This window comes from Canis aureus, chromosome 7 (assembly GCF_053574225.1).
Source record: "Canis aureus isolate CA01 chromosome 7, VMU_Caureus_v.1.0, whole genome shotgun sequence".
Lineage (NCBI taxonomy): Eukaryota > Metazoa > Chordata > Mammalia > Carnivora > Canidae > Canis > Canis aureus.
Window position 1 is genome coordinate 74832455 of NC_135617.1, and position 9459 is coordinate 74841913.

Here is a 9459-nt window from a genome sequence, read left to right on the forward strand (position 1 = left end):
CAGTCTACCACAGGAATTACTAGGAAATCGCTGAACTGAGCTTGGAGGCACTAGTCTTCTGTGACGGGTGATTCCAATTACCTCTCCCAGCACTTCCGTCAAACAGCGAGCCTAGGCCTTTTAGAAGCCAAGGGTACCAGCAGGCTGGATGTGGAGGTACAGGCCATAAGCTCAACTCTCAGAAGTGTGTATGCATGGGAGGCAGATGTCTGCTACCCGCTCGTACATGGGAGTTGGAACCTAGCTACACTGTAATTGAAGAAGGCCATTGGAAATCGCTGTATTCAACTCAGATACACGGGAGTTCAGGCCCAGTGCTCACACATGCTTTTCCCGCAACCTCTCCCAGCCACTAACATAAGGATGTTAGCAGCTACTCCTACAGTCAGGCAGCATGCGGGAGGGTTCTGCCCTGTCCTCAGCTCTCACAGGGAAGCATGTCTTGAAGCCAGCTGTCAACTAGCTGCATTCCTATGGCAGTGAGAAGGTAGCAGTACTCTGAGTCAGGAGGTTCCAAGATTACCACTCTACTGCACCTGGAGATACCCTCCAGGTCTGCATTGTTAACTTGTACTCAGAAGCCTCTGGCAATCGTCTCTGGTGAAGACGTGTGAAACTCACTCTGCAGGCAGTGTGGAACTGTGAGGGACTGAGGGTGGGCTCAACTCTCAGAAGTAAGATGCTTTTGGACAAGGCGTTCAGCTACCATCTCACATATGGAACTTAGTATGTAGCACCTGTCTACCACAAGAATTACTGGGAAATCGTGAATTGAGCTTGGAGGCAATCGTCTTGTGTGCCGGGAGATTCCAATTACCTCTCCCAGCACTTCCGTCAAACAGCGAGCCTAGGCCTTTTAGAAGCCAAGGGTACCAGCAGGCTGGATGTGGAGGTACAGGCCATAAGCTCAACTCTCAGAAGTGTGTATGCATGGGAGGCAGATGTCTGCTACCCGCTCGTACATGGGATTTGGAACCTAGCTACACTCTGGTTGAGGAAAGCCGTTGGAAATCGCTGTATTCAACTCAGATACACGGGAGTTCAGGCCCAGTGCTCACACATGCTTTTCCCGCAACCTCTCCCAGCCACTAACATTAGGATGTTAGCAGCTACTCCTACAGTCAGGCAGGATGCGGGAGGGTTCTGCCCTGTCCTCAGCTCTCACAGGGAAGCATGTCTTGAAGCCAGCTAGCTGTCAACTAGCTGCATTCCTATGGCAGTGAGAAGGTAGCAGTATTCTGAGTCAGGAGGTTCCAAGATTACCAGTCGACTGCACCTGGGGATACCCTCCAGGTCTGCATTTTTACCCTGCGTCTCAGAAGCCTCTGGCAAACGTCTCTGCTGAAGACCTGCGGAACTCTCTCTGCAGGCAGTGTGGAACTGTGAGGGACTGAGGGTGAGCTCAACTCTCAGAAGTAAGATGGTTTTGGACAAGGCGTTCAGCTACCCTCTCACGTATGGAACTTAGTATGTAGCACCAGTGTACCACAGGAATTACTAGGAAATCGCTGAACTGAGCTTGGAGGCACTAGTCTTGTGTGCCGGGTGATTCCAAATACCTATCCCAGCAATTCCGTCAAACAGCGAGCCTAGGCCTTTTAGAAGCCAAGGGTACCAGCAGGCTGGATGTGGAGGTACAGGCCATAAGCTCAACTCTCAGAAGTGTGTATGCATGGGAGGCAGATGTCTGCTACCCACTCGGACACGGGAGTTGGAACCTAGCTACACTGTGATTGAAGAAGGCCATTGGAAATCGCTGTATTCAACTCAGATACACGGGAGTTCAGGCCCAGTGCTCACACATGCTTTTCCCGCAACCTCTCCCAGCCACTAACATAAGGATGTTAGCAGCTACTCCTACAGTGAGGCAGGATGCGGGAGGTTTCTGCACTGTCCTCAGCTCTCACAGGGAAGCATGTCTTGAAGCCAGCTGTCAACTAGCTGCATTCCTATGGCAGTGAGAAGGTAGCAGTACTCTGAGTCAGGAGGTTCCAAGATTACCACTCTACTGCACCTGGAGATACCCTCCAGGTCTGCATTGTTAACTTGTACTCAGAAGCCTCTGGCAATCGTCTCTGGTGAAGACGTGTGAAACTCACTCTGCAGGCATTGTGGAACTGTGAGGGACTGAGGGTGGGCTCAACTCTCAGAAGTAAGATGCTTTTGGACAAGGCGTTCAGCTACCTTCTCACATATGGAACTTAGTATGTAGCACCTGTCTACCACAAGAATTACTGGGAAATCGTGAATTGAGCTTGGAGGCACTCGTCTTGTGTGACGGGAGATTCCAATTACCTCTCCCAGCACTTCCATCAAACAGCGAGCTTAGGCCTTTTAGAAGCCAAGGGTACCAGCAGGCTGGATGTGGAGGTACAGGCCATAAGCTCAACTCTCAGAAGTGTGTAGGCATGGGAGGCAGATGTCTGCTACCCGCTCGTACATGGGATTTGGAACCTAGCTACACTCTGGTTGAGGAAAGCCGTTGGAAATCGCTGTATTCAACTCAGATACACGGGAGTTCAGGACCAGTGCTCACACATGCTTTTCCCCCAACCTCTCCCAGCCACTAACATAAGGATGTTAGCAGCTACTCCTACAGTCAGGCAGGATGCGGGAGGTTTCTGCCCTGTCCTCAGCTCTCACAGGGAAGCATGTCTTGAAGCCAGCTGTCAACTAGCTGCATTACTATGGCAGTGAGAAGGTAGCAGTACTCTGAGTCAGGAGGTTCCAAGATTACCACTCTACTGCACCTGGAGATACCCTCCAGGTCTGCATTGTTAACTTGTACTCAGAAGCCTCTGGCAATCGTCTTGGTGAAGACCTGTGAAACTCACTCTGCAGGCAGTGTGGAACTGTGAGGGACTGAGGGTGGGCTCAACTCTCAGAAGTAAGATGCTTTTGGACAAGGCGTTCAGCTACCATCTCACATATGGAACTTAGTATGTAGCACCTGTCTACCACAAGAATTACTGGGAAATCGTGAATTGAGCTTGGAGGCACTCGTCTTGTGTGCCGGGAGATTCCAATTACCTCTCCCAGCACTTCCGTCAAACAGCGAGCCTAGGCCTTTTAGAAGCCAAGGGTACCAGCAGGCTGGATGTGGAGGTACAGGCCATAAGCTCAACTCTCAGAAGTGTGTATGCATGGGAGGCAGATGTCTGCTACCCGCTCGTACATGGGATTTGGAACCTAGCTACACTCTGGTTGAGGAAAGTCGTTGGAAATCGCTGTATTCAACTCAGATACACGGGAGTTCAGGCCCAGTGCTCACACATGCTTTTCCCGCAACCTCTCCCAGCCATTAATATTAGGATGTTAGCAGCTACTCCTACAGTCAGGCAGCATGCGGGAGGGTTCTGCCCTGTCCTCAGCTCTCACAGGGAAGCATGTCTTGAAGCCAGCTGTCAACTAGCTGCATTCCTATGGCAGTGAGAAGGTAGCAGTACTCTGAGTCAGGAGGTTCCAAGATTACCACTCTACTGCACCTGGAGATACCCTCCAGGTCTGCATTGTTAACTTGTACTCAGAAGCCTCTGGCAATCGTCTCTGGTGAAGACGTGTGAAACTCACTCTGCAGGCATTGTGGAACTGTGAGGGACTGAGGGTGGGCTCAACTCTCAGAAGTAAGATGCTTTTGGACAAGGCGTTCAGCTACCTTCTCACATATGGAACTTAGTATGTAGCACCTGTCTACCACAAGAATTACTGGGAAATCGTGAATTGAGCTTGGAGGCACTCGTCTTGTGTGACGGGAGATTCCAATTACCTCTCCCAGCACTTCCGTCAAACAGCGAGCCTAGGCCTTTTAGAAGCCAAGGGTACCAGCAGGCTGGATGTGGAGGTACAGGCCATAAGCTCAACTCTCAGAAGTGTGTAGGCATGGGAGGCAGATGTCTGCTACCCGCTCGTACATGGGATTTGGAACCTAGCTACACTCTGGTTGAGGAAAGCCGTTGGAAATCGCTGTATTCAACTCAGATACACGGGAGTTCAGGCCCAGTGCTCACACATGCTTTTCCCGCAACCTCTCCCAGCCACTAACATAAAGATGTTAGCAGCTACTCCTACAGTCAGGCAGGATGCGGTAGGTTTCTGCCCTGTCCTCAGCTCTCACAGGGAAGCATGTCTTGAAGCCAGCTGTCAACTAGCTGCATTACTATGGCAGTGAGAAGGTAGCAGTACTCTGAGTCAGGAGGTTCCAAGATTACCACTCTACTGCACCTGGAGATACCCTCCAGGTCTGCATTGTTAACTTGTACTCAGAAGCCTCTGGCAATCGTCTTTGGTGAAGACCTGTGAAACTCACTCTGCAGGCAGTGTGGAACTGTGAGGGACTGAGGGTGGGCTCAACTCTCAGAAGTAAGATGCTTTTGGACAAGGCGTTCAGCTACCATCTCACATATGGAACTTAGTATGTAGCACCTGTCTACCACAAGAATTACTGGGAAATCGTGAATTGAGCTTGGAGGCACTCGTCTTGTGTGCCGGGAGATTCCAATTACCTCTCCCAGCACTTCCGTCAAACAGCGAGCCTAGGCCTTTTAGAAGCCAAGGGTACCAGCAGGCTGGATGTGGAGGTACAGGCCATAAGCTCAACTCTCAGAAGTGTGTATGCATGGGAGGCAGATGTGTGCTACCCGCTCGTACATGGGATTTGGAACCTAGCTACACTCTGGTTGAGGAAAGTCGTTGGAAATCGCTGTATTCAACTCAGATACACGGGAGTTCAGGCCCAGTGCTCACACATGCTTTTCCCGCAACCTCTCCCAGCCATTAATATTAGGATGTTAGCAGCTACTCCTACAGTCAGGCAGCATGCGGGAGGGTTCTGCCCTGTCCTCAGCTCTCACAGGGAAGCATGTCTTGAAGCCAGCTGTCAACTAGCTGCATTCCTATGGCAGTGAGAAGGTAGCAGTACTCTGAGTCAGGAGGTTCCAAGATTACCACTCTACTGCACCTGGAGATACCCTCCAGGTCTGCATTGTTAACTTGTACTCAGAAGCCTCTGGCAATCGTCTCTGGTGAAGACGTGTGAAACTACTCTGCAGGCAGTGTGGAACTGTGAGGGACTGAGGGTGGGCTCAACTCTCAGAAGTAAGATGCTTTTGGACAAGGCGTTCAGCTACCATCTCACATATGGAACTTAGTATGCAGCACCTGTCTACCACAAGAATTACTGGGAAATCGTGAATTGAGCTTGGAGGCACTCGTCTTGTGTGCCGGGAGATTCCAATTACCTCTCCCAGCACTTCCGTCAAACAGCGAGCCTAGGCCTTTTAGAAGCCAAGGGTACCAGCAGGCTGGATGTGGAGGTACAGGCCATAAGCTCAACTCTCAGAAGTGTGTATGCATGGGAGGCAGATGTCTGCTACCCGCTCGTACATGGGATTTGGAACCTAGCTACACTCTGGTTGAGGAAAGCCGTTGGAAATCGCTGTATTCAACTCAGATACACGGGAGTTCAGGCCCAGTGCTCACACATGCTTTTCCCGCAACCTCTCCCAGCCATAAACATTAGGATGTTAGCAGCTACTCCTACAGTCAGGCAGCATGCGGGACGGTTCTGCCCTGTCCTCAGCTCTCACAGGGAAGCATGTCTTGAAGCCAGCTAGCTGTCAACTAGCTGCATTCCTATGGCAGTGAGAAGGTAGCAGTATTCTGAGTCAGGAGGTTCCAAGATTACCAGTCGACTGCACCTGGGGATACCCTCCAGGTCTGCATTGTTCCCCTGCGTCTCAGAAGGCTCTGGCAAACGTCTCTGCTGAAGACCTGCGGAACTCTCTCTGCAGGCAGTGTGGAACTGTGAGGGACTGAGGGTGAGCTCAACTCTCAGAAGTAAGATGGTTTTGGACAAGGCGTTCAGCTACCCTCTCACGTATGGAACTTAGTATGTAGCACCAGTCTACCACAGGAATTACTAGGAAATCGCTGAACTGCGCTTGGAGGCACTAGTCTTGTGTGCCGGGGGATTCCAAATACCTATCCCAGCAATTCCGTCAAACAGCGAGCCTAGGCCTTTTAGAAGCCAAGGGTACCAGCAGGCTGGATGTGGAGGTACAGGCCATAAGCTCAACTCTCAGAAGTGTGTATGCATGGGAGGCAGATGTCTGCTACCCACTCGGACACGGGAGTTGGAACCTAGCTACACTGTGATTGAAGAAGGCCATTGGAAATTGCTGTATTCAACTCAGATACACGGGAGTTCAGGCCCAGTGCTCACACATGCTTTTCCCGCAACCTCTCCCAGCCACTAACATAAGGATGTTAGCAGCTACTCCTACAGTCAGGCAGGATGCGGGAGGTTTCTGCCCTGTCCTCAGCTCTCACAGGGAAGCATGTCTTGAAGCCAGCTGTCAACTAGCTGCATTCCTATGGCAGTGAGAAGGTAGCAGTACTCTGAGTCAGGAGGTTCCAAGATTACCACTCTACTGCACCTGGAGATACCCTCCAGGTCTGCATTGTTAACTTGTACTCAGAAGCCTCTGGCAATCGTCTCTGGTGAAGACGTGTGAAACTCACTCTGCAGGCAGTGTGGAACTGTGAGGGACTGAGGGTGGGCTCAACTCTCAGAAGTAAGATGCTTTTGGACAAGGCGTTCAGCTACCATCTCACATATGGAACTTAGTATGTAGCACCTGTCTACCACAAGAATTACTGGGAAATCGTGAATTGAGCTTGGAGGCACTCGTCTTGTGTGCCGGGTGATTCCAATTACCTCTCCCAGCACTTCCGTCAAACAGCGAGCCTAGGCCTTTTAGAAGCCAAGGGTACCAGCAGGCTGCATGTGGAGGTACAGGCCATAAGCTCAACTCTCAGAAGTGTGTATGCATGGGAGGAAGATGTCTGCTACCCACTCGGACATGGGAGTTGGAACCTAGCTACACTGTGATTGAAGAAGGCCATTGGAAATCGCTGTATTCAACTCAGATACACGGGAGTTCAGGCCCAGTGCTCACACATGCTTTTCCCGCAACCTCTCCCAGCCACTAACATAAGGATGTTAGCAGCTACGCCAACAGTCAGGCAGCATGCGGGAGGGATCTGCCCTGTCCTCAGCTCTCACAGGGAAGCATGTCTTGAAGCCAGCTAGCTGTCAACTAGCTGCATTCCTATGGCAGTGAGAAGGTAGCAGTATTCTGAGTCAGGAGGTTCCAAGATTACCAGTCGACTGCACATGGGGATACCCTCCAGGTCTGCATTGTTACCCTGCGTCTCAGAAGCCTCTGGCAAACGTCTCTGCTGAAGACCTGCGAAACTCAGTCTGCAGGCAGTGTGGAACTGTGAGGGGCTGAGGGTGAGCTCAACTCTCAGAAGTAAGATGGTTTTGGACAAGGCGTTCAGCTACCCTCTCACGTATGGAACTTAGTATGTAGCACCAGTCTACCACAGGAATTACTAGGAAATCGCTGAACTGAGCTTGGAGGCACTAGTCTTGTGTGCCGGGTGATTCCAAATACCTATCCCAGCAATTCCGTCAAACAGCGAGCCTAGGCCTTTTAGAAGCCAAGGGTACCAGCAGGCTGGATGTGGAGGTACAGGCCATAAGCTCAACTCTCAGAAGTGTGTATGCATGGGAGGCAGATGTCTGCTACCCACTCGGACATGGGAGTTGGAACCTAGCTACACTGTGATTGAAGAAGGCCATTGGAAATCGCTGTATTCAACTCAGATACACGGGAGTTCAGGCCCAGTGCTCACACATGCTTTTCCCGCAACCTCTCCCAGCCACTAACATAAGGATGTTAGCAGCTACTCCTACAGTCAGACAGGAAGCGGGAGGTTTCTGCCCTTTTCTCAGCTCTCACAGGGAAGCATGTCTTGAAGCCAGCTGTCAACTAGCTGCATTCCTATGGCAGTGAGAAGGTAGCAGTATTCTGAGTCAGGAGGTTCCAAGATTACCACTCTACTGCACCTGGAGATACCCTCCAGGTCTGCATTGTTAACTTGTACTCAGAAGCCTCTGGCAATCGTCTCTGGTGAAGACGTGTGAAACTCACTCTGCAGGCAGTGTGGAACTGTGAGGGACTGAGGGTGGCCTCAACTCTCAGAAGTAAGATGCTTTTGGACAAGGCGTTCAGCTACCATCTCACATATGGAACTTAGTATGTAGCACCTGTCTACCACAAGAATTACTGGGAAATCGTGAATTGAGCTTGGAGGCACTCGTCTTGTGTGCCGGGAGATTCCAATTACCTCTCCCACCACTTCCGTCAAACAGCGAGCCTAGGCCTTTTAGAAGCCAAGGGTACCAGCAGGCTGGATGTGGAGGTACAGGTCATAAGCTCAACTCTCAGAAGTGTGTATGCACGGGAGGCAGATGTCTGCTACCCGCTCGTACATGGGATTTGGAACCTAGCTACACTCTGGTTGAGGAAAGCCGTTGGAAATCGCTGTATTCAACTCAGATACACGGGAGTTCATGCCCAGTGCTCACACATGCTTTTCCCGCAACCTCTCCCAGCCACTAACATTAGGATGTTAGCAGCTACTCCTACAGTCAGGCAGCATGCGGGAGGGTTCTGCCCTGTCCTCAGCACTCTCAGGGAAGCATGTCTTGAAGCCAGCTAGCTGTCAACTAGCTGCATTCCTATGGCAGTGAGAAGGTAGCAGTATTCTGAGTCAGGAGGTTCCAAGATTACCACTCTACTGCACCTGGGGATACCCTCCAGGTCTGCATTGTTACCCTGCGTCTCAGAAGCCTCTGGCAAACGTCTCTGCTGAAGACCTGCGAAACTCACTCTGCAGGCAGTGTGGAACTGTGAGGGACTGAGGGTGAGCTCAACTCTCAGAAGTAAGATGGTTTTGGACAAGGCGTTCAGCTACCCTCTCACGTATGGAACTTAGTATGTAGCACCAGTCTACCACAGGAATTACTAGGAAATCGCTGAACTGAGCTTGGAGGCACTAGTCTTGTGTGCCGGGTGATTCCAATTACCTCTCCCAGCACTTCCGGCAAACAGCGAGCCTAGGCCTCTTACAAGCCAAGGGTACCAGCAGGCTGGATGTGGAGGTACAGGCCATAAGCTCAACTCTCAGAAGTGTATATGCATGGGAGGCAGATGTCTGCTACCCACTCGGACATGGGAGTTGGAACCTAGCTACACTGTGATTGAAGAAGGCCATTGGAAATCGCTGTATTCAACTCAGATACACGGGAGTTCAGGCCCAGTGCTCACACATGCTTTTCCCGCAATCTCTCCCAGCCACTAACATAAGGATGTTAGCAGCTACTCCTACAGTCAGGCAGGATGCGGGAGGTTTCTGCCCTGTCCTCAGCTCTCACAGGGAAGCATGTCTTGAAGCCAGCTGTCAACTAGCTGCATTCCTATGGCAGTGAGAAGGTAGCAGTATTCTGAGTCAGGAGGTTCCAAGATTACCACTCTACTGCACCTGGAGATACCCTCCAGGTCTGCATTGTTAACTTGTACTCAGAAGCCTCTAGCAATCGTCTCTGGTGAA